Source organism: Anguilla anguilla, chromosome 14 (assembly GCF_013347855.1).
Source record: "Anguilla anguilla isolate fAngAng1 chromosome 14, fAngAng1.pri, whole genome shotgun sequence".
Lineage (NCBI taxonomy): Eukaryota > Metazoa > Chordata > Actinopteri > Anguilliformes > Anguillidae > Anguilla > Anguilla anguilla.
In genome coordinates this window covers 33,147,631-33,174,781 of record NC_049214.1, presented here as the reverse complement: position 1 = coordinate 33,174,781, position 27,151 = coordinate 33,147,631, and the positions used below count along the sequence as shown (strand labels likewise).

General features: G+C 46.9%; 1 protein-coding gene across 1 annotated transcript in view; it reads right to left on the bottom strand.

Annotated features, from left to right (window-relative positions):
* The window catches only part of LOC118212406 (cAMP-specific 3',5'-cyclic phosphodiesterase 4D-like), a 59,985-nt gene that overhangs the window by 31,550 nt on the left and 1,284 nt on the right, over positions 1-27,151 (bottom strand).

Here is a 27,151-nt window from a genome sequence, read left to right as displayed (position 1 = left end):
GAAGGCTCTCTCCTGTGTGACAGGTATGGTGAGCTGCTTAGGCAGGGATTTCACCACACAGCCCCTCCCTAATTACCCCGGGATAGCCTGAGAGGGGGGCCTCGTGTACCCTAATCCTGTCAGGACAGGCCGGCATGAGCCGCGGGACGCCGTCCAGGACGGGGATTCCCGTCCGTGACGTCCGACGCTCAGGGGAAGTGACATCATCGGGCTTATCCCTTAATCCCGACTGGGCGCCGGTGATCCGAGGCCTCACCGTGGCAACGCGCGGGGAACGTGCCGGAGCACCGCGCACGTTGGCCGGGCCCCGGTGCGTACGCTGATTGCGGCTCCGCCCACCGGCGTCATACCCGGGACCGCTGAGCCGCTCGTCTTTACGCCGTGATGTCACTGAGCACACGGTGCACAGCGTACGGTTCAAATATAATCCCCACAAACACCCCCGCACCCCCCCCAAACACCACACAAAGCCGTACACCGGGTTTATGACTCTGCTGTACCTGGCTCAAATACGCATGTGAAACATGAAACTACTTGAAACTACTATAAATACAAACAACAACTGAGAACACTCTACCAGACCCCCGAGAATTTACAACAAAAAAATGTCACAAACCAAAAGGTAGAATTGTATGAAATAACTGTGTTCTGAATACTGGTGAAAATTTACCTTTATTTAGGGAAAAAACTACAACCTGTAGTATTTTTACTGTTTTAAAGCTATGCAATATTTAAAGGGAAGCGATTGACCCTGTGGGGTGCAGGACGTGGCTGAAACAGCTCCTGTCCCTGGATGATCCCGTTTCACTGACTTTATTCTTCATTTCATCACAACAGGGGCCAGATCACGTCTGAGACACTTTGACGTCAGAACGGTTTCAAGACGGTCCTGCAGATGTCTGAGGATTTACGTCTTCAGACGCCAATAAATTCTGAAAATACCTCCACAGAAATGCTGAAGGGTGTTTACAAAGAATTACAGAATTTTACTTACACATCGAATCATAAAAGAAATATTTTTTCCCCAGACTTTTTATCACCAGTGCTTTACTGCTGGTTAAAGGGTCCAAATACACAAACCCCAATACTATATTTGACCAGTGTCTAACGGCGGAAAGTCACCAAAGTGGCTGACTGAGTACCTACAGTAAACACTCAATTGCCTGTAAGGGACTGGGAGTTAAAGCAGGAAAAATATGCACTGCCTTCCTCCAAAAAGTCCAGGAAGTGTGAGAGCTGCCAACATGGGTTACAGCTAACAAAATATGACTCTGACTGTAGGCCTGCTGTAGAGTACATCTCACCATGGCCCTGCTGTAGAGTACATTCTCCCTGTAGCCCTGCACTGGAGTACATTCTCCCTGTAGCCCTGCTATGGGGTACATATAAGCCTATGAGTACCCTGCTCTGTGGCAAGCTAAAGCCAGCCGGTCCCTTCAGAATGCAGCTGTGAAATCTATTATGCAGCACCTATGGAAGCCGTCTCTGCTGAGGATAAATATGAGAAGTCCTCGGCTATACTATTACCAGTCAAACTGCTTACTCCATACAAAGCAGCACCAACACAGCTAGCGGCTCTGTCTGAGCCTGACAACACGCCATCTTCTGAGGTTAACACTAATGCCACGACCCTATCCACAACACCAGTATCTGAGGCTAACGCTAACGCCAGGACCCTATCCGCAACACCAGTATCTGAGGCTAACGCTAACGCCAGGACCCTATCCGCAACACCAGTATCTGGGGCTAACGCTAACGCCAGGACCCTATCCGCAACACCAGTATCTGGGGCTAACGCTAACGCCAGGACCCTATCCGCAACACCAGTATCTGAGGCTAACGCTAACGCCAGGACCCTATCCGCAACACCAGTATCTGGGGCTAACGCTAACGCCAGGACCCTATCCACAACACCAGTATCTGAGGCTAACGCTAACGCCAGGACCCTATCCACAACACCAGTATCTGAGGCTAACGCTAACGCCAGGACCCTATCCACAACACCAGTATCTGAGGCTAACGCTAACGCCAGGACCCTATCCGCAACACCAGTATCTGAGGCTAATGCCAACGCCAGGACCCTATCCGCAACACCATTATCAGAGGCTAATGCTAACGCCAGGACCCTATCCGCAACACCATTATCTGAGGCTAACGCTAACGCCACGACCCTATCCGCAACACCATTATCTGAGGCTAACGCTAATGCCACGACCCTATCCACAATACCAGTATCTGAGGCTAACGCTAAACACTAAACACTTACTGGTGTTATTTAAATTTGACAATTAAAACACTCCTAAACTTTACAGTGAAGTGCAGAGATGATGCAGTCTGACTTCTTGCTTGCGGGCCAGTTGCCATACCGTAGGATGGTTTACAGAACTGTGCCCCTTATCAGTGTGACCCCCAAAGGAAAACAGACTGTCTACTGTGCTGACAGGGAGTCAGCAGGTGTGATAAAGAGACAGTGCTCAACTGCAAAACATCCTACTGGATCAGCATTATGTAGACCTTAGGTTCTCCATAATGCACTGTAATCATGTTTGGTATTGTTGGATAGCTGATGTCATGGGAGACAAGTGTCTTTGCTGGTGGTGTGCTTACTAAAGATCTTGATACCTATGGGTCAGCGCCCAGCCAGATACAAAGGTTAACCCTGCGTGATATGCTTACGGAGTACAACGCAAGTACGATCATTTAGAGCCACACTACAGGCGGATCACTGCTGTGAATAACTGTGAGCACAGAGCAAAGGTTAAAACATTATTTTGGAGTCAGATAACCGAGATGACATTAAACGAATCCCGTTCCACCAGCCCCGGGGTAAGACTACACGCGTTCCTTCGCCACTCAGATATTTCCGCTGTTTGCTGTGTATCTGTGGGGTTTCTTACAGCCCCAACCACAGTCCAGTGACAGTTAAAGCCATGGTTGTCAGCCAATCATTTCTTTAGATTTCTGACCTGTTGGGAAGCCCCGCCTTCCTGGGAAAAAATGAGTATGACCTCGTAAAAAAAAAAAATGCCCCCTGGACCCCGAGCCTAATGAGATAGCAGGGATGGCAGAAAACAGCCTCGGTCGGTCATCCTGTATCTGTGCAGCTGGTTCCATCTGTTCCCAGCCTTCATTAGAGCTGGCTTATCTCAGGACTGCCCCTGGCATTCCAAAAGAGCCCAGGATCGCTCGGCCGGGCTGCCCTGGCCGGAAAAAACCACGGCCGCGGAGCGCACGGCGGCCGGCTCTCATCGGCGGGATCTGGCGGGAGGCGTTACGCATAACTCAGGGAGCATCGGCCATGTGAGGGTTAGAGGGAATGTAGCTGAGAGGACGCGGGCCATGAAAGGGCAAATGGACGCTCTGGTCTCCTTTCGTACCGTGAGGCTTCCTTCCTGACAAGAAAGCAAGAGGAGGTTCTACCAGGTTCTACTAGGTTCTACCAGGCCCATGCAGACATCCAGAGAAGAGGGTGACATTGTGAGTTAAGCTGAATCAAGGATGGATTTACAACTGGCCAAGCAACACAAAAAACCACCCAGACTGCTATCCTGTTTGTGCGTTTGCATCTCTACCCTGTTTGCGTGTTTGACTCATGTGTGAGAGGGTGTTACTTTGCGTGATCGAGGCGTGTGAGAGGGTGTTACTTTGCGTGACCGAGGCGTGTGAGAGGGTGTTTGCTTGGCGTGATCGAGGCGTGTGAGAGGGTGTTTGCTTGGCGTGACCGAGGCGTGTGAGAGGGTGTTTGCTTGGCGTGATCGAGGCGTGTGAGAGGGTGTTTGCTTGGCGTGATCGAGGCATGTGAGAGGGTGTTTGCTTGGCGTGATCGAGGCGTGTGAGAGGGTGTTTGCTTGGCATGATCGAGGCGTGTGAGAGGGTGTTTGCTTAGCGTGATCGAGGCGTGTGAGAGGGTGTTTGCTTGGCGTGACTGAGGCGTGTGAGAGGGTGTTTGCTTTGCGTGACCGAGGCGTGTGAGATGGTGTTTGCTTAGCGTGACCGAGGCGTGTGAGATGGTGTTTGCTTAGCGTGACCGAGGCGTGTGAGAGAGTGTTTGCTTAGCGTGATCGAGGCGTGTGAGAGGGTGTTCGCTTAGCGTGACCGAGGCGTGTGAGATGGTGTTTGCTTAGCGTGACCGAGGCGTGTGAGAGGGTGTTTGCTTGCCGTGACCGAGGCGTGTGAGAGGGTGTTTGCTTGGCGTGATCGAGGCGTGTGAGAGGGTGTTTGCTTGGCGTGACCGAGGCGTGTGAGAGGGTGTTTGCTTAGCGTGACCGAGGCGTGTGAGAGGGTGTTTGCTTGGCGTGACCGAGGCGTGTGAGAGGGTGTTTGCTTGGAGTGACCGAGGCGTGTGAGACGGTGTTTGCTTAGCGTGACCGAGGCGTATGAGAGGGTGTTTGCTTAGCGTGACCGAGGCGTGTGAGAGGGTGTTTGCTTGGCGTGACTGAGGCGTGTGAGAGGGTGTTTGCTTTGAGTGACCTATGCGTGTGAGAGGGTGTTTGCTTAGCGTGATCGAGGCGTGTGAGAGGGTGTTTGCTTGGCGTGACTGAGGCGTGTGAGAGGGTGTTTGCTTGGTGTGACCGAGGCGTGTGAGACGGTGTTTGCTTGGCGTGACCGAGGCGTGTGAGAGGGTGTTTGCTTGGCGTGACTGAGGCGTGTGAGAGGGTGTTTGCTTAGCGTGACCGAGGCGTGTGAGAGGGTGTTTGCTTGGAGTGACCTATGCGTGTGAGAGGAGAGGACACACAGCTGCAGGCTGTGAGGCTGAAGACAGGGCACAAGGTAACCATGGAGACTCAGGAACGGCAGAAGCTGCTGTTCAAATTGGGGGGGGGGGGGGGGGGGGGGGCAGCATCATCTTGTCTCCGCAGGGAGGGACACCGCGTCTCATCTTTGTTAGCGGCTGTGGGATGACGCACAGTGGGGCCCGGGGGGGGGGGGGGCGCGTAATTGGGCTGAGGATGACCCCCCCCCCCGGTGGCTGACAGAGTGCAGATTATGAAGCGTTTATTTATAAAGGTGGCGGAGACGTGATGAGGGGAGGGGCAACCTGGGCAGAGGGGAGGGCAGGCTGGGTGGAGGGGAGTCGCCCTTGGCCCAGTTCTGCAGAGGTCACCACTACAGTATGCATACTGATGGAGAAAGAGAGAGACAGAAACAGAGAGGGGGGGAGAGAGAGTGACAGAATAGGGGAGAAAGTACAGAGAAAGCAAGAGTGAGAGCAGAGAGAGGTAGAGAGAAAGAGAAAGAGAGAAGGAGGGAGAGAGTGACAGAAGGGGAGCGAGAAAGTGCAGAGAGAGCGGGAGAGAGAGCAGAGAGTTGAAGAAAGAGAAGGGGAGAAAGAGAGAAGGGGGGAGAGTGACAGAAACAGGGAAAGAGAAAGTGCAGAGAGAGTGGGAGAGAGAGCAGAGAGGTAGAGACAGAGAAGGGGGGACAGATACAAGGGGGAGAGAGAGTGAAGGTGAATGGAGACAGAGAAAGTAGAGGGAGCAGGACAGACAGCAGAGAAAGTAGAGGGAGCGGGACAGAGAGCAGAGAAAGAGGGGTAGAGAGAGAGAGAGAGAAAGAGAGAGAGAGCAGGAAGGCACTGTATTGCATTTCCAGAACTGAGCTGTAAGAGCGAGTAGCTCTGCCCGCGCACACAGGCCATGGGGGAACAGCACAGGGACACGTTCCTTTGTAACGGTATAACGGCCAAGCCACAGCCACGGGCTGGGAGAAGCAGTTCCAGGAAAGGAAGAGTGTTATCACTGTTACTGAGCTCCATCGCATGATCCTTCTCAGGAGGCTGTCACTGGGCTTCGTCAGCCTGTCATGTCAGCAGCACACATGGCTCTTCTCTGAAGCCTTGCCACTATCTCATTCTTATCAGGAACACTCATGTCCCGAGGCTGGATTCCTCATAAGTCTTCATAAGATAAATCCGGTGAAAAGTGTTCATGAATAGTATCTGACATTCATACAAATGTTCCTCATGAGAAAATTCAGTTCTCCAAATTAAAAATCTTCAAACCAAACAGTTGTCCAAGAATAGACGTTAATTTTCTTTGGTTAGTGTCAGGAGATTTTCCGTCATCTCGCCAAGGAAATGGGCCACCTCTTCCGCAGCCCTGATTGGCTGAGCCAGAGAGCAGGCTGGAGCAGGGAAGTTGAAAGGAAGTTAAATGGAATCAAACGCCAGGTGGTTCTTGGTTCCAGTTCTGCCTGGTTTTGGTTTGGATCACACACCGATCGACATAACTCATGACCGTGGCGGGCAGCCCAGCAGGGTGTCACATGGTCTGCTCCAGCGTTGCCCTCAGACGGGAGAAGTTCAGCCGGCTGGGAGCGTCTCGGCGACCCCTTGCTGGCCAATCGGCTGGCAGCAAGTCTGTCTGTCCAGCCGCACGTGAAGTGTTTTCCTCAGACTCGTGTCCGTGTGAGCCGGACCGGTGGTGTGCGGTGTGAGAAGAAGTGGCTGACATTGAGTCACTGTGTGCTTCGGAGGAGAGCACACGCTTGCCACATCAGCGGAGGCTGATTAATATGATTGGACATTCCAAATGCGACAGGAAAAGCAGAAAGGCAGAATGGCCTTTAAAAAACAGCTGAAAGGGAGGAGGGGCAGGAGGGTGGGTAACAGGCAGGGGCTCACTCATTTTCTCAAAGCGAAAGTCAATTTCCTGCCAATAGGTGGGCCCCCATTGACACCTTGATGGATTATTATATGGCTCTCCGGGGTTGCCTTCTAGGCACCACAGTATCTGATATTGGTGGACCTTTCTGGCCTAGTGACATTCCTTACTGCCAACTGCAAGGAGTTATGGCCGTGGGACTGTGGGTGTAGAGGGTCTTTCCATGTGCACACAAAGAGAGTGCTTCCCCATACACAACATTAATGTTATTGTTATTATAATAATAATTATTATTATTATTATTGTCATTAATAATAATATTAATTATAATAATTTGCTGAGCAGACACCAGTATCCAGTGTGATTTACAATGTTTAGACTTTTTCATTCTGTCCATTCGCACAGCTGTTCAACATCCAGCCAACATCAAAAGAGCCAAAAGGAAAAAGCTAAGACAGACTTTTTTTTCAAAGTGATTTGTGTTCCTCAGATTTGATTTCCGTCAGTCTGAGCTTTGATCTCCAGTGACTTCTGATTCATGTGGGAATGTGCACCGTCACGGATGGAGAAACAGAAGTTTCCGCTTCAACGACGCATTTTATATGCTGAATTTACCAGACTGAACACATTTTGAGAATAAAATGTTGTAAATACGGAATTAGACTGAATTACAACAGCTGGACGCATGCCAAAAAATCAGAACATTGTCAAAAACGTCATCTGAAGTACTTGCCTGCAGCCTTAAATGTAAAACCATGATCCATTCCTACAAGGTGACTACAACCTCCATGCCATATACCCCATAATACTGTAATTCACCAGCCCCATTTTAACGCTTAAAATAGCATATTAAGAATGCTATTAACTCTGGTTTCCTTCCACAGTCCAAGGACATGCTGGTAGGCTAATTGGAGACACTAAATTGCCTGTAGGTACGAGTGTGTTAGTGATTGGTGAGTGTGCCCTGCGATAGATTGGCGGCCTGTGCAGGATGCATTCCTGCCTCTCCACCCAATGCATTCTGGGATAGGCTCCAGCACCCCGTGACCCGGCCCAGTATAAGCGGGTATAGATAATGGATAGATGGAAGGATGGAATACTCATTCAGCCTCTTTTAAATGGCCTTTCACCCTTGTGATTATGTGCAATACGTGTGTTAAATGTATGTTTGTTACCCTTTTTTATGTGACATTGACTCTATGGTACAATGTACCAGAATGGAAAAGTCAGAGTGGAATGTCAGGTAATTTTTTTGACAGCACATTTTAGCAATCAATAAGGATCAGCTCAAGCCTTGGACAAAAACCAGGAGAGTTAATTAAAAGTGTCTGTTTGGTGAGCGCACTGACTTAACCACCACAAATCCACCAGGGTGACAAGACTCTCATATAGGACACACATATTGCTTAAGACTATTATCAGAAAATGAGACAAACAGACACAACATAATAATTATTCTGCAACACTTTAACCAGAATCTCCACATGTACAAACCAGAGCTTGTACTAGAAAACTGTCAGACCTCAGTGATATAATGGAAGTTATGTGCATGTGCAGCAGTGATCATATGTAAAGCAATATATGTAATATATAATTATATCAAGTGTAACTTGTACATGTGGGGTACTTTTAATATACAATTACTACATATTTTACAAAATGCACAGGACCTAAATAATGAGCTTATAACAGGGTTTCATATAAACAATAATGTAAACATTAGAGCAATATGAATTATGGAATTCTACAGCATGTGTTTACATAAACTACAAGCTACCTGAAAACATTTATATAAATGCAAGTGGCACTAACACTTATGCTTTTAATATTTTGGAAATATTTAAATTAATATTATGAAGCTAATTCAGTCTGTTTACAAATAATATGCAATATGAACACAACTGCATAAATGTTACACACAGAGGAGGTAGACAGAGGTAAGTGGTGATATTATACTGGCTGTAGAATAACACGGCACCTAAAACCTACACTGGGCCATACACTACGTGTGTGCGTGTGTGTGTATGAGTACGCTTGTGTGTGTGTGTGTGTATGAGTACGCTTGTGTGTGTGTGTGTGTGTGTGTGTGTGTGTGTAGGTGTGTGCGTGCGTGTGCGTATGTGAGTGTGAGTGTGCGCGTGTGTGTATGAGTATTTGTGTGTGTGTGATTGTGTGCAGATGTGTGCGTGTGTATGTGAGTGTGAGTGTGTGTGTGTGTGTTTCAGTACATGTGTGAGTGCGTGTGTGCATAGAGTTCCCTCCTGAAAGTACTGGGTTCATAGTGTTCCCTCTTATCTAGTGTTCCAATTCTGACTTGATCCTAACAAAAAGATAGACATATAATTTTACCGTCTTTTCCACCACATTTAAACCATTAGGACATTATACATCCTAAATCAAAAGCCAGGCAACAGGATGGGATGCGTTCAAACGTATTTGCAGAAACTTTCTTAAATCGCACTTAAATCGAATCAGAGCTGAAATCCGGTCGTTCAGAATGGACCAGAGGAGCGCGAAGACAATCTCACACACAAATAAAGACCACATGGAGATGTACTTTTTCTGCAGACATGTTTCCACAGTGGCAAGCTCATTAATAACATGTGAAACGCTCTGAGTGAAAAGGTGATGAGTGACTGGTGTGAGGCGTTCACTTTCCACTCAAAATGTCTGCAAGGACACCCGACATGTTGGCAAGGACAACACACAAAAATGGTCAATTGTAAACGGTTTTACAAATAAATGTTTTCCGTAACAGGAAAATTAAAACCCAAGCCATTGCTGCTGAAAAAAAAGATGCCGCTCTCTCCGCAACACTGGTTCCATCTCTAAACATGCTTGCGCAATGGAGACGCCCGCTGCCCCCCCAGACACACGGATATGCGCACACCTCGCTGTCTGAACACTGCCCATTAGAGCTCAGTAGATACAGCTGTAGTTACCACAGTTACTATACATTCTTACAGATCAGCAAGAGAAAAGAGGAATTAAAACAAAACGATGTGTTCAGCAGGCTGCGAATCGGCCTTGGCCAGTGTAAAAGGAGACCAAACTTTTTAGATTCCCAAAACAGTAAGACAACTGACCTTTGAGCTAGAGAATAACATACCTTGAAGCATGGCAAAACATGTAATACTCTACCAGCATGCAAGCTCACTAAGACAACGAGTGACTGATAAACAAGTGTCCATGTTTGGGTAACTTGGTCATTTTCACATGCCAGTTTGAAGGTGTCCCCGTTAACAGGAATCATTCAGTTCCTTCGAGTCAGCGTTACAGTTTTTCGGGGTGTTGATGTCATGGTTAACAGAAACAATGTAAAACCAGGTACATGAGCCTGAAACGCACACTAAGGTGATTATGTTGGAGTGAAAAGGCCCAGGCCACGCCCTGGGGCCTGTGTGTACGCCCTTCTGAAAGCGGTGTCTCTGGAGAGGCCGAAGCTGACCCAGAGTCAGCCTGAGGAAGAGGAGACCGAGCGGCGCCGGCTCCTGCCCTGGATCCCAGAGACAGACTCGCGCCGAGAGCAAGACCAGACACAACCAGGAGCCGGAGCAGGGAGGGCAGAGCTCCCGCCGTAAAGCATTCCACAGCCAAACCTACAGTACCCAGCACCACCTGGAGCACACCACACACCCGCCAACACCGTCTGCAAATACACACACACCAGCGGCAGCAGGGCAAGAACAGCACACGCTAAAGGAAAACTGAGAACTTAACACACACTGGTCTGTGGAGGGGGGGGGGGGGGGACGGACAGAGAGGGAGAGAGAGTGGGAGAGAGAGTGGGGGGAAGAGAAAGAGAGGAAAAGGGGGAGAGGAGAGAGAAAGAGGGGGAGGAGGAGAGAGAAAGAGGGGGAGGAGGAGAGAGGGAAAGGAGAGAGGAGTAAAGGAGCAAGAGGCAGGGAGAAAGAGCGAAAGAGTGAGAGGGAGAGGGGGACAGGAGAGGGGGGAGAGAGGAAAAGAAGGAGAAAGGAGTAAAAGAGCAAGAGGCAGGGAGAAAGAGCGAAAGAGGGAGAGAGAGGGGGAAGGAGAGAGAGAGAGAGAGAGAGGGGGAGAGAGGAGCTTTACCAGATCCCTTCTGTATTCCGCAGGGAGCTTGTGGAGCGGGACCTGGGTTTGATAATGATGCTCATGTTGAAGCCGGACCCCCCTCTCGTGACCCTACACCCCCCCAAAACGCAGCGCCCGGGGGTTTTAATCCGTGGCCCTGAGAGGGGCTGCCATGGTGTGGGGTCCCAGAATAAATCCAATGGCACGTGACCCCTCCCGGACCTCAGGGGTGCAGGCAGCGGAGGGGGATGTGGCGACGTCCCGTGTGCGGACCTGAGGAACAGCGAGCGCTGCCTGCGCTTCTGCGTGGGGTAGATACAAAGACCCGGGACGTGGAGAGCAGTGCCTCTCTCTCTCTCTCTCTTTCTTTAACAGCGCAGAGTGCTCCGCCTCTCTTTTTCTCTCTCTCTAACCTTCTTTCTCTAACAGTGCAGAGTGCTCCGCCTCCCTTTCTATCTCTCTCACTAATTCCCCCTCTTTCTCTAACAGTGCATAGTACTCTGTGTCCCTCTCTCTCTCTTTAACAGCACTGAGTGCCTCTCCAGAGTTGCTGAATGGGAAGATCTCTTAGTGGGTGGAGAGAAAGAAAGTAGGAGTGACCAGGAAAGAGGGAGGGAGGGAGAGAGGGAGGTGAGCATGGTGGAGAGAGAGGCCAGCACGGTGGGAAAAGGGAATGGGACCATGCCTTCATGTGAAGATACAGCATAGTCTTCCTCTCTCAGTGAAGGCTCAATGCTCCACGCTCTAAAAATGGCAACCCTGAACCCTGAACCCTGCAGATTCGGCTAAAAACCCGTTACACGTGAAAATACAGAACACTGTGAGGTGTGCTGGAATCACAGGACACCCTGGCAGGTGAGGAGGTGAGATTTTCATACAGTAGCTTCACCCTGCATATTTTTACAAGTGTATCATGCCCAGCAGAACAGAAGGTGAAGCCCTGACTCATAAGAAAATAAATGTTTACTTGATTGGTAAAAGCTTGACATTGTGGGTCTCCTGGCTGACATCAGGCCATTTTAAATAGAGATGGACTGTGTTCAGATGGGTTAAAAACAGAGTTGCGCAGATTTAATGAAGTAATTACTCCATGTTTTCAAGTTGAGATGAGGTCTGAAAGATTCAAACCTTTCGGTAGATTGCACCTCTCTGCACCCGTTTCTAACCCAAAAGGCTGCAGTTCTGACTTAAAATAGCGGCCCACATTGGCAGACCTCTTTCTCTTTTAAGAGCTCTCCGAGTTGCCCTTTCTCCAATTAATTCACACTGACAACGTTCGTTAATTAAAGAGCACAGTTTGTGACTCGGCGGGGCGGCGGGGGGGGGGGGGGGGGGGGGGGCTGGGAATAGGACTGCATTACAGTCTCCGGGGGGAAGGGGTGACACATCAGTGAGGTCACATGTTGTCACAGGGAGGTAGGAGGTACAGCTCAAGGGCTTAATTGACAGGGAATTGCAGATTGGTGGGAGCCGTCAAATTTAGACAAAGTTCAGGTGAGTTTATTTTAATGAATTATTTAATATCTAATCAGAGAAGGCCAGTTGAGAGTAGACTGGCTGATGCCTTCCCATACCTACCACAGTAATATCTATTCATTTGCTATATTCAGTTTTTAATACTATAAATCATTATACACCACAAAACATCAACTGGATGGCCTTTTGAAATACTTGTCCTGCTGTTTTGTTTTCTTCCAGAAGACAGCCATTAACTGGCTTTTAACAGCATTCCAAGTTGCTCTTAATTTAATTCCAGGTGGATCTTACCCAGAGGCGACTTCTGCCGCCCAGAAGTTCAGTGCCTTGTTCTTTGAGAGCTTAGTTAGTTGAAGGTAAGTTGAAGGTTAGACGTTGGAAACGCATACAGGCAGGTCAGAACTGCAGGTCTGCAGAGCTGAGGGGGCCTTGTTCCACAGGTTTGGCCAGGTCCAGGCTACGGCTGGGGCTCAGTCCAATCTCTGAGCCGCCTGCAATTAGTGGTTACCACAACTGCACAGGGGGAGTGCCTTCCTCCCCGCGAGCCCTGGAAAGCTGATAAATAAGGACGTGCCTATTGAGTTGACGTGGCCTGAGGTGCATTCTTTAGCTGCAGGACTCATAGTAATATTAAACATAATGCACGCCTATACACATTCCCCTAGCCCTCGTGGTGTTCAGGTGTAATTCCAGAGAGAGCGCATCAGATTCCAAGGTTAGTGTTACACAGCGAGGAAGGAAGCTACTCGGATTTCTCCGCACGTCGTAAAAGTCAACAAAACAAAAAAAAGATTTCACACAATGCACTTCACCGTCAACAATCATGGAACCAACATCAGCTTTAAAAAAAAGGTGAAAATCTTTTGTAGGATGTCTCTATTGAGAAAGACTGCAGGATGAAAGACGATATTCCCTCATTTTCAGTCAGAAGACAAACGCAGAGTCCTGAATGCACAGCGCTCTCTCCCTGCAGAAAAGGCACAGGAATTCCCAGCGTCCGTCTGCTAAACTCACTGCTGCAGGTGTTAATCCTCCTGTAGTCACAGGGTCAAAGGTCAGACAGGGAACATTCCGGGGAACAGTGTGGACATTCCTGAGGAAATCAGATAAAACTCTTATGCATATCCTTCAGCTCGGCTAAATCTGCATTACAATTACCAAATACGCCATACACAAACTTAAGAACCAAAAAAAAAAAAAATAAATAATAATAATAATCAATTGTGGTTAATCTGACTGAAGTGAAGTTCCTTGCAATATACAGTTTATTGGGCTAGCGACCATGCAACACTAGAAGGCCATAAAAGTATTTTTTCCACCTTTCTCCAATGATTTCCAAACAAATGCCCTCTGTCTGTAACCCTCTCTGCTGCCCCCTGTTGGAATAATATGGAGTAATACACAAGTAATATGGATGTCCAATGAGTGTAAAAATAACCACTGATGGACGTTTTGGTAAGCCAGTGAAATGAAAGACAGGTGTGGGATTTGGCCCTCCATGCGGAACACATTGGAGAGTAAATAACAACTTTCCAATAAATAATACTGTGTTTAAATTTCACATGAATGTGTGGAGACACCTCATCACTGACCCACTGTGTTTCCAGGCCTCTGTTTCAAAGGGACATGACCTGGACAAAAGAAATGGTTTCCAAAGTAGAGCATAAATAAAGGCTGTGTGACTGTGTTTTAGTGCCAGAACTGCTCACAATTCATACCTAAAAAAAAAAAAAACACGTTTATCACAGCTGCCATAAACACACATGAATGAAGAATGAACAAGCTTTGCTTCCAAATGCTAACGCTGGCTAATGCTGGCTAATGCAGGCCTGCTCCCTGTGCTGCAGGTCTACTGTATGATAACATGAGCTAAATTTACAACCCAGATGAAGAGGCTGTGGAAAGAATATCTTCACGCCAGGGAACAATAATGTAATCTAATGTAATCTAATATAATCTAATATAATCTAATCTGTAAACCCACCAGCTCACAGCTGCTGCCATGGAAAAAAAAGACGACTGAAAACCGCGCAGGAAAAGATTTCATAACGACTGGAACAAAACTTAAGAACATTTTAATAAACAGAAAACTAAAAATAGAAATGTAAAGTGAGAATTATGGTTGTAATACACTGTAATACACTGAGCACACACAATACCCTGCACCAGGCAGTACATAGGGTCACAGGACCAAAAGGTCCTGCACATTACAGATTTTATAATGAACTGATAGACAACTGAAGGGTTTGTAAAAAGAAACCTGTTTGACCCCTGTGAAAGAAAGTGAAGAAAGTGAACAGAGGAACGAACCTGCTGAACTGTGTGACAGTCTGGCTTGTACAGGTTCCGGGCAGATGTTTTATTTATTGAAAACGCAGGACAGATTTGGAAAGGGCGCATTCAACTGCTAAATGCAGCTAAATGTGTTCAGGACCGATGGAGATGAAAATGAACCAGCTGACGGCAGGGACTCTTCTGTTCAGAGTGTAGAATGCTACACTAAGGGCTTTTTGATTGGCTCAGCTGGCAAAGCACGTCACCACAACTCTAAGCTGGAGTTTACACCCTCAGGTTCGTAGTACACCAGGACCACACTTTCAGGCGCTTTTTTTCCAGGGCTAGTTTTCAGGGTCTAGGGCCCCCCTGTAGTACTGTGTGGTGTTGGGTATATGGTGTTTTATATTGTAAACTGACTTCTTGTTATTTCTCTTGGCCAGGGGCTCCCTTGAGAAAGAGATGGCAATCTCAGTGGGACTCACCTGGTAACATAACAGATAATAATTAAAGTAAGGGATAAAATAAACAAATAATAAAAATAAAAACACACTGGCTGGCAGCGCGTATCTCGGAGAAGCACACACACACATTCAGCTGTCGTCCTCCCGAACACACACACGACACAGTGGGGACCTGAGAGGCGAAACTGGCCAATCCAAACGAGTAAAGGGAGAAGGGGGGGGAAGGGGAAGGGGCCGACGGGTTTGTGCTTCCCTTCCGCCGCGCTAATGGCTGGGACCGCCCGCGGCGCAGACGCCGCAGGTCTCGCTTCGTTTGGCCCGTCGCCGCCGTCAAGCGCTTGGCCGCTCGAGCGAACGCGACGGCTGTGACGTGGGCAGGACCCCGCCGATCCAGAGAAACGCCTCGGGGGCAGGATCTCGCCGGGGATCAGCCTGAAAAGAGAGGCTCGCTCCGCCTCAGACTGCGTGGCCTTTACGTCACCCCCCTCCGGCTTAGCGCGTCACAAAAAAGGCCGAAATCTCGACTTTTTAAAAGGAGAATTTGGCAGAAACAGCTGGCGCGGGTGTGAACGGTGTTTGCTCTCGTAATTGGAGCATTCAAACGCACGGCTCGTCGCGTTAGCGCAGGCGGCGCTGACAGCAGCAGCTGCTGCTCGGTGAATGAGAAACGCTTACTGTAAACGACACTTCCGCTGACCTCGTCTCTCTGCACAGACCTCAGCCTGGAAAAACGGTTGGGAAATCTTGCATAATCTCACCAGGTACTCTGCCCCCGAGTAACTACTGAGTGGGACCCACAGAATAGCATTTACAGAAAAACCAGAAATAAAACAGCAGAACGCACGGATCTGGCACCAGCAATGGCTGCTGTTTGTATTCAGAAAGACTGGCATCGCAACACCGTTTGGGTAAAATATTGCAGCCTACTGCAGCCGTGCACACAAAACATGCATTTCTACGCCCATTTCACTGAAATGATTTCATGCTACTTGGACAGATATGCCCTGCAGGGGTAGAGTGAAGCGTGAAGAATTTCTGTCCCTTATTACAGAGGAGGGGGGAGGGGGAAGGGGAGAGGGACGATTCCAACCCAAGCTTCGTGTTCCCTTTCAGTCATATTCCAACCCAACCAGCGTGTTCCCTCACATTTATATTCTAATCCAACCAGCATGTTCCCTCACACTCATATTCCAACCCAACCAGCGTGTTCCCTCACACTCATATTCTAACCCAACCAGCATGTTTCCTCACACACATATTCCAACCCAACCAGCATGTTCCCTCACACTCATATTCCACCCCAACCAGCATGTTCCCTCACACTCATATTCCAACCCAACCAGCGTGTTCCCTCACACTCATATTCCAACCCAACCAGCATGTTCCCTCACACTCATATTCCAACCCAACCAGCGTGTTCCCTCACACTCATATTCCAACCCAACCAGCGTGTTCCCTCACACTCATATTCTAACCCAACCAGCATGTTTCCTCACACACATATTCCAACCCAACCAGCATGTTCCCTCACACTCATATTCCACCCCAACCAGCATGTTCCCTCACACTCATATTCCAACCCAACCAGCGTGTTCCCTCACACTCATATTCCAACCCAACCAGCATGTTCCCTCACACTCATATTCCACCCCAACCAGCATGTTCCCTCACACTCATATTCCACCCCAACCAGCATGTTCCCTCACACTCATATTCCAACCCAACCAGCGTGTTCCCTCACACTCATATTCTAACCCAACCAGCATGTTTCCTCACACACATATTCTAACCCAACCAGCATGTTCCCTCACACTCATATTCCACCCCAACCAGCATGTTCCCTCACACTCATATTCCACCCCAACCAGCATGTTCCCTCACACTCATATTCCAACCCAACCAGCATGTTTCCTCACATAGATAATCTAAACCAGGGTTGTGGGAATTAAAATGATTCCCAGACACAGCTGTTCCTCAGATGAAAAATGTCTAGTGATTAACTGAAATGGAAAAATGTATTTTGCTTCAAATCACTAAATAAGGCAAAAAAGTATAAATAAATAAATAAATAAATAAATAAAACGGTTCCAGCATATATGATAAGAAGCCCTGAGGGAGTGATAGAGTCACTGAGCTTTGCTAACTTGCAACCTTCTGGAACACAGCAGGGAGGCAACATGTGAGCTTCATGGCCCTCTAGTGTCCAACTGGAGCAACTGCCATAATACCAAAATTACTCCGCATTTTTAAAAGCCATTACCCATTCAGTACTAGTTCATTTTTATGAGAACCATGCCAACAAGGAACAACGGTGTCAGCTGGGGGTGGAAGCTGCACCGGGGCCATATGTTTTGTTAGGTAATGTATGAAAATATATGTATATACTGTTAATAAAAACACGTAATCATTTGAGTGCCGGTTGAACATAAATTAAGGTTTCAAATGACAGTAAACTAAACTGATAAATGACTGCATGTATTTCCCTGGCATAGCATGTATTTCCCTCACTTCTGGCATAGCTCATTTTGAGACGCAAAAGTAAAAATGAGCGAGAGCACAGCAGAACGGTGTGACTGCACAGAGCCATTTAACGGGCACATTTCATCGAAATGAAAATCAATAATAAAACATATGTTAAGCGGGTCCACACAGTGAATACTTCAAGTAGCTTCTTTATATGAAGCCATAGTGCAGTACAGGCAAGTCCAAATAAATCTGGGAAGCTGGTTAAGATTTTCATGGAATTATCAACAATTTTCAGCCAGTGTCAAATTGTTTGGGTGCTACAGCTCAATACGCAATAGGGAAAAATGTCAGGCTGAATATTAATTACCACAAATGAAATCTCAAATAGACCTGGAATGGGATGGACAGACATCACACTAATAAACAGCAGTGCCAAATGTTCTAGTGCAAGTGAAGATCACTGCATTACTGCTATAGTTCTCTATGTCCCCGTTCTGAATTAGACAAGGTGTTCCACGCCAGAGTCAAAATAATCATTTTAAATACCGATAACATTTCTGCAAGTTACTGACAACTTTAATGATGCTGTTTGCATCTTTAGTTAATACACAAGAAAGTTAACAAAAGGTCAAGAGATGAATCTAGGTGTGGAATTCGCATTAATAGTCTGTTGTGGTTGTCCCTCAACTTCAGGACAAAATAAGTGTCAATGCCAGTAAAGCAGGGTATCATGAGTCTGAAAAAATCAGAATAAATCGATCAGAGACAGCCAAAAGACTGGGCGTGTCAAAATCAACTGTTTACTAGAGCCGGAATGCACTGGTGAGCTCAGCAATAGCAAACAAACACAGTAGACCACTGCAGTGGATGACTTTCAAATGTGAAGAAAAACCCCTTTTCAACATTTAAAAAGATCAAGAACACTCTCCAGGATGCAGGCATAGATGTGCCAAAGACTACCATAAAAAGACCAAGATGCAAACCACCGATAGGCCTCACGAGCAGAACGGCCTGGATAAAGTTTGCTAAAAAGTACACAAAAAATGTAGAGTCCTGAAACAAAGACTTACGGACACAGCTAAGGTGAGTGTCAATCAACCTGCGCCAAAGTGGTGGAAAGGGGAAAGCGTGGAGAAATAAAGGAAGAGCTCCATGATCCAAGGCACCCCCCCCCTCATCTGTGAAACATAGCAGAGGTAGTGTTATGGCTTGGGCATGTATGGCTGCCACAGGAACTGGCTCACTTGTCCTTATTGATGATGTGACTGCTGACGGCAGCAGCAGAATGAATTATGAAATGTACAGAAACATTTTATTTGTTCAAATCCTTCTTCACCTTGCAGCAGGACAATGACCCCAAACATACTGCTAAAGCAGCCAAGCAGTTTTTCAGGGCCAAAAAGTGGAATGTTTTTGACTGGCCAAGTCAATCACCTATTCTGAATCCAACTGAACATTCATTTCACTTGCTGAAGACAAGACTGAAGGCAAAAAGCCCCCTGAAACAAACAGGGACTGAAGGTGGCTGCAGTACAGGCCTGGCACAGCATCACCAGGGAAGATACCCACCATCTGGTAATGTCTATGGGTCACAGACTTTATGACAGACATCAAATGGAAAGGATTTGCAACCAAGTACTAAATATGACCACTTTATTTGAGATTATGTTAATTTGTGCCATTACATTTGCTCCCCTAAAATGGGGGATTATGCATAAAAAGGGCAGTAATTCCCAAAAGGATCACCCGATATGGATGTAAATACCTTCAAATTAAAGCTAAGAGTCTGTACTTTAACCTCATATTCATTGTTTTATTTCAAATTCAATATACAAAAGTGCAGAGCCAAAGCAACAAAGAAACTGTGTCACACCATTTAGGAGCAACACAAATGCATCCCAGTTAGTAGATGTGCTCCTAAATTATTTTTCCAGTTAGCACACGTCAATTTTCAGGAGCAAATGCCCCTAAAATGGGAGCACTGTAGAGCCCTGTTATGTGTGGTTACATGCACTTAAACCTGTTCACATTTAGGACTTAATATGTGTGCGTATGTGCACTTAAACGTGTTCACATGCAGGACATACATATGTGCGTACATGCACTTAAACGTGTTCACATTTAGGACATACATATGTGCGTACATGCACTTAAACCTGTTCACATTTAGGACATACATATGTGCGTACATGCACTTAAACCTGTTCACATGCAGGACATACATATGTGCGTACATGCACTTAAACCTGTTCACATGCAGGACATACATATGTGCGTACATGCACTTAAACCTGTTCACATGCAGGACATACATATGTGCGTACATGCACTTAAACCTGTTCACATGCAGGACATACATATGTGCGTACATGCACTTAAACCTGTTCACATGCAGGACATACATATGTGCGTACATGCACTTAAACCTGTTCACATGCAGGACATACATATGTGCGTACATGCACTTAAACCTGTTCACATGCAGGACATACATATGTGCGTACATGCACTTAAACCTGTTCACATGCAGGACATATATCTTTGCATCTGATGCTACACACAAGTGCACAGTATCTGTTGAGAGAGCCCGGCTAACGCTGGAGGAGCTCAGTAATCTCAGCAGGCCACAGGCTTCAGACGCCGAAGCAGATATAACGGACCTATACGCACTGATTCCAAAACAGCCGCGAGCAACATAAGACACACACGCACAAAGATTAAGTCTAACGCACACACACACACAAAAAAAAAAACACCTCCCGCTTTCTACATAACACACGCATACATTGAGACACTCGCTCATCTCGAAGACGAAGAGGAAGTAACACAGCGCTAAACGCCAACCGCAGCGCTTCTGAAGAACTTGGCTGACAGGTCTCGATTCTGAAAGACGGGGCGCGGAGAGAGACCAGGCAGCCTTGAGGCTGAGGTCTACCTGCGCGACCCGCATCCTGAGGTTGAGGTCTACCTGTAGGACTTGAGCAGACGCTTCCTCTTCGTGCCTCTGGGCCGGGAGGGGGCCACAAACTCCCCCGGGGGGTCCCGCTCCGCGTCCATGAGCTAGCGCAGCCTCTCCGCTCGGTGCAGCAGGGCAGGCAGGCGTCGTCCTGCGTGTGCACCCGCTTCCTGAGCTCCCCCCGCCCACTGGCCTGTGACGCCACACCCGCAGCTAACCCAGCCCCACCCCCCCAACCCCCCAACCCTCGCTAATCTCATTACTGAAAGGGGAGAGACAGTCCCGGCCAGACCAGAGTGGAGAGATAGCTCACGGCTCCCCCTGCGTCTCTATCCTCTCTCCTCACACGGTGAGTCATACACAGCACATACATTTACACATGCGTGTGCTTTCACATACGTGTGCTTACACATGCGTGTGCTTTCACATACGTGTGCTTACACATGCGTGTGCTTTCACATACGTGCGCTTACACATGCGTGTGCTTTCACATACGTGTGCTTTCACATGCGTGTGATTTCACACGTGTGTGCTCACACATGCATGTACTTATATAAGCATGTGCTTTCACATGCCTGTGCGTACACATGAGTGTGATTTCACATGCGTGTGCATACACATGAGTGTGATTTCACATGCGTGTGCTTACACATTACACACTGAATACTGCGCAGGTCTGAGACTGGTGTGCTGTCAGTAAGTCCCTGAATACTACACAGGTCCTCAGATTAGCGCGTCATTAAGCCCCTGGAAGCGCTGAAGCAGGACACGGGAGCCTCCACTGTAGAGCTGAGAGACGCACACGTGGAGTCAGGCTGTGTCCTAAGACGCCGGTCCCTTAGCAGGCCGCACAGGGTAAATCCCCAACACACAGAGCCAAGCATATGACGGAGGTCACGACCTTACTGGGGGGGGGGGGGGGGGGGGGGGGGCAGTCCACCCTGGACGTTTGAGCCGTTACCATAGAAACAGGAACGTGAGCTATGCGTGTCTTTCTGAACCAGGAGTCACACAGGTCCACCATGCCTCCTCAACGTCCGCTGTCACTGTCCTTCTTACCCATAATGCATTTCTGAGAAACCCCCAGTCGGCTGTCAGGATTCTGGAGGGCTGCAGTGTCCATTTTTGTTGCACTGAAGCACTACAATTCGGGCCACTGGTATACTAATGAGAATGCACCTTTTACCAAGGCCTGAACTAGCTGCTGACTGGGAGGGTAAAAAACACAAAAAAAAACCTGCATACACCACAGCCCGGGAAGTCTGCAGGTTGAATTCCTCCACTCAGATAAACATAATACATTACCTGAAAATACACACATTTTTTTGGAAATGTCAACAGGTCCTGGAAATTTATCACTAGTTCTACCAGATGGCTCTTAGGAGGCTTAAAGTCTTAAAGGTGCTTGTCATGTCCAAACAAATGCTTCCAAATCGGTTTTATTTTCTCCAGAAAAATGTAACGTTTTAGTTCCACCTTTCACAGACAACAAGGCCGAGGTCAATCCTATTTCAATTTAGTGAATTCAGCAGATTATTCTGAAATTCAATCAACAGATATAAAATATAATGTAATGTAATATTCTGTGGGTATTGCTCAATGAAACTGAACTGACCGAATCGAAGCAGAACCGACCACAACCCTGGCGGAAATTGTTCTGCAAAGAACACAATCTGGTGTGATTACGAGGGGTATCATGTGAGCGAGGAGCACTGTGAACTCAGCGAGGGGGATGAGAGGAGGTCTAACTCCAAGCCCCCCAACCCGACCCCTAACTGCAACTCTAACCCAGCCCTAAATCCCCCAACCCGACCCCTAACCTAACCCTAACCCAGCTCTAATCCCCCAACCCTACCACTAACCCAGCCCTAAACCCCCCAACCCTACCACTAACCCAGCCCTAAACCCCCCAACCCGACCCCTAACCTAACCCTAACCCAGCCCTAAATCCCCCAACCCGACCCCTAACCTAACCCTAACCCAGCTCTAAACCCCCAACCCTACCACTAACCCAGCCCTAAACCCCCCAACCCGACCCCTAACCTAACCCTAACCCAGCTCTAAACCCCCAACCCTACCACTAACCCAGCCCTAAACCCCCCAACCCTACCACTAACCCAGCCCTAAACCCCCCAACCCGACCCCTAACCTAACCCTAACCCAGCTCTAATCCCCCAACCCTACCACTAACCCAGCCCTAAACCCCCCAACCCTAACCCTAACCCAGCTCTAAACCCCCAACCCTACCACTAACCCAGCCCTAAACCCCCCAACCCTAACCCTAACCCAGCTCTAAACCCCCAACCCTACCACTAACCCAGCCCTAAACCCCCCAACCCTAACCCAGCTCTAAACCCCCAACCCTACCACTAACCCAGCCCTAAACCCCCCAACCCGACCCCTAACTTAACCCTAACCCAGCCCTAATCCCCCCAACCCGACCCCTAAATGCAACTCTAACCCAGCCCTAAACCCCCCAACCCGACCCCTAACCTAACCCTAACCCAGCTCTAATCCCCCAACCCTACCACTAACCCAGCCCTAAACCCCCCAACCCTACCACTAACCTAACCCTAACCCAGCCCTAAACCCCCCAACCCTACCACTAACCTAACCCTAACCCAGCCCTAAACCCCCCAACCCTACCACTAACCGTAACTCTAACGCAGCTCTAAACCCAGGGCCGGCCCTGTTATGAAATGTTCTGTTGCCGTTCCATTTTCAATTTAGTTCCGCAATAGGGGATGAATAACGTAATTACGAGAATAAAGTTATTTACCTTATATAAACATTGGATCGTGTGGCCCCCCCTCGTGGTCGTGTGCCCCCCCCACCCCCCCAGTGGTTGTGGCCCTAAACAACCGCATAGAGCATTTATGCCACAGGCCGGCCCTGCCTAACCCTAACCCAGCCCTAAGCCCCCCTACCCCGAACTCTAACCCCAACACTAACCCCTGGATGTTATTCTGCTTGTGAGGATGGCCTGAGTCTCCAGGATTTCCTTTCACCAGCTAATACAGAAAGTTCTGACACTGCAAACACTGCAGTAAATCGCTTAAGCTTCTCCCAGCTGACCAATCAGATTACACCTGACATTTCAGGGGATTCTGTTTCTCTCTCCCTCTCTCTCTCTTCCTCTCTCCCTCTGTCTCTCTCTTCCTCAGTCTCTCTATCTCTATCTCACCCTCTCTCTCTCTCCCTCTCTCTATCTCTCTCTTACCCCCCTCTCTCTCTTCTTCTTTATCTCTCCCTCTTCTTGTCCCTTTCTCTCCCTCCCTCTGTCCCATTTTCTCTCTTTCCCTCTCACTCACACTCTCTCTCAAATACACACGCATGCTTGTACTGTATGCAGCACACATACACGTGCACACACACACACACACGCACACATGCACATACTCACAAACACACACACATATACACACACACACACACACACACACACACACACTCTGCTCACTGCTGTACGCCTGGCTCATGACTCATTACCTGCTGGTGTTCTTCCCAGACCTAATGACCTGTCAGAATTGCTCACCTGTGTAGAAGCTGGGTTATGGCATTTAAGTTTTTAACCTTTAAAACTTTTTTCAGACCAAAACTAATTCACCTCTCTAATGACTTCATATTCCCATAAACAGCTAATAGTTCAATAGTTATGCTACAATACTAGTGATTTTAATACATTCAACTCAACAAGAGCTGGTATATATCCAGGAGGGACAGATATTAACAAATAAATAATGTGATTGGTGTTTTTGATACAGTTCTAATATGCCATGTAAGCTGTCTTAAACAAAAATGATAGACAGATTGTAAAACTTGTTTTTATTTTTGTTCAGAAAAGCCTAATATTATTTATCTTTAATTGAGATCTCGGCAGAAAAGATGAGAATGAGAGCAAATGTCGTGTCTCAAGAAGGCTTCGTTCCTGAAGTCTTTATGGTTTCTGGGTCCAGATATAAGCACATTAGGGAGAATATGCTTAACCTGTCAGATCAACACACACAAGTGCCACATTCCACCCAGGGGTACACCACCCTTCACCCTAGAGTATACCATGCTTCACCCTGGGGTACATCAAACATGCTCCACCCTAAGATACACCACACCCCACCCTGGGGTACACCACACACGCTCAACCCTGGGGTACACCATGCTACACCCTGGGGTACACCAAACACCCTCCACCCAAGGGTACATCACCACATCTCACAGCCACTGTCCCAGCACGCTTAGACTGGCCACAGGACAAAGCGCCTAGTTAACTGTATACAGGAACACAGTAGAATTTAGCAGAATTGCAAAACTGCCGGCAAGAAATTATGGCAAGTTACATTCAAGGTATTTGGGTTTACAGAGAAAATGGCAGCGTTTAATACTAAGACAGAGAATATGCCTGTGCTTAATTATAGCACAGAGAATATGGCTGTGTTTAATTATAGCACAGAGAATATGGCTGTGTTTAATGATAGCACGGAGAATATGGCTGTGTTTAACATTAGCAGCGGGTTCAATTTTAACAGAATGTATCTGTCTGAAGACCAGAAGATATGCTCTGATTGAAATAAACTGGAGACCAAAAGTAATACATTTTTAAAAATTCAATTACATGCACTTCCTATGTTTGTGTATTAATAATGCAGATGATCAAATATCACATAGGTCACAGCATTTTAAAGCGAAGACATAACATAAAGGTGATTACTATTTTTTAGTGATTAGTACTTCAGTACCAAAAAATGGGGAGTCAGATCCAAAAATTTTGTTAACTGAAAAATAAACCTGAATTTTTAGCGATTGTGAATTGATGAATGATCTTGTGTCAAATGATGCAAAAACCAGAGTAACCATGGAAAAAGGGGAGGCGGGAATCCACCATTTTTTCAATCCAAGAGGCTGGACTGGGTTCAGCCAAGATATGTTAATGGGCTAATGAGCGAATGAGACACATTCAGCATTCGTTTTTACATATCTAAACGAGGTAAGAGAAAGGCACACAGACACACAATCTGAGCCTCATATAAATGATTTGCATAGCCTACCAGTAATAGCCATTGGCATGAAAACAAAATGGTACATGACCTTTACCTCCACGTAGCTCCATGACATTAATGCTGAATTTCAATATTGCTTCATGAACTGTACTTACCTGAAAAAAAAGAAAAAGAAAAAGGAGGTTAGTACAGATTCAACAAGTAGGAGACTTCTGTAATCCACATTTTTTTGCATTTATAGGTTTTCTTTAAATACTGATTTTAAAAAATACTGGTTTAATAAATTGTCAAACCAAGATATTACATATTTGGTTACCTGTATGAATTCATACAGATGAATATCAGTTTTATTTCATATATTATTTTTATGCATAGAACATTTTTTGCCGTAACACACTTTATACACGTACACACACACACAAGCGTCATATGCATGCACACACAGGCTCGCGCTCCGAATGGACATCTCGTTTCCCAGCCTCACATACCCTGTTAGCGCTTAATATAATTACTCGTGAGCAGTGGGGGGAACGCGAAACAGAAAGCCTTCAAATGAAAACCCAAATGTCATCGCTGCACTATACACAATTAGAGCGCATCATCCTGTGCAATTTACCGTGAAACCACTGCCCTTCGCGTTTAGCCAAATACCACGCAGAAAGGATATACTATTAAGCTCAGTCCACTTGGTCACAAAATCAGTTGCCCTGTCATAACGCAAATGGATTGCTTATTACATTTCATGGAAGCAGGTCTGCTGATAAATAAGCCAGATTTGAAAGCCTTATTAATGACAGAGCTATCAGCTCTCCAGCTGCTAATCTCCACAGCCTCTTCCCGCTCCGGCTCGCGCACCGGTTACTGTGTACGCTGCACTTACCGCTCGCGCCGGAGCCTGCCTACGCCACTGTCGTATCAATGGTTCGCGCAGAGCAAACAGCGTCGGCGTTAACCCTGTTGCTCTACGTTTGAATGGACGCCGTCTTTGAATACGGAGGTTGGAATAACCACGAGAGTCCGTATGCACTCGGAATAGACCTGCGACTCGGTTTATAACATTTAAAAAATAAACCAGGAATATACTAATGTCGCTATTGAAAAACTGTATTGGTTGGCAACGAGGGGTTGCGATTGCTTAGCAAATAGCAAATAATGCCTTTTCTAAAACACGGACTTAACAGAAATCACAGTGGAGCAACCACGCTCTATGGCTGTGCAAAAAAAAATATATTTTTAACTACCTACAGCCATTTACTGATAGGGTTAACCAGCCAGCACGGACATACACACTGTAACCTGCATCCTCCTAAGACCCGTCAATTCATTTTTGCCCCCTATAGGGGACATTAGTTTATTTTTATTGAATGTCCCTTTTAGTGTAGGGATATATTCAATAAAAATGAACTAGATATGATTTTTCTGGAACATATTTTCACAGCAAAAGGTTTTTGTCATTCAAAACACTTGTATTTTAAATAGTCTACTGAACACATTTTCAGATAAAAGTATACCTAATGGAACCGTATGACAAGTTATAAGAAGTTACAAAATATTAATTAAAAATTGAAATAAAGTGCTTCAGCATGGAATTCATTGTAGTATTCTGGAAAATTACAATCTGGAAAAAGCTCTGAAAATTGATTCATATTTCACGTGTTAACCACTACCATCAGCACAATGGTTTGAGGTAATTTCACAGTTGTTTCTTGAACTGTGTAATTCACTCGATAAAGTTTCAGACAACTAGAAAAAAGATTATACGCACATGCATCCTACTATGTTACAATTTATTATTTTCCAACTGGCTAGCATGTACTATTGTACTACTGACAAAGAAATAATATAGCACAGCATTACTATTTTTTT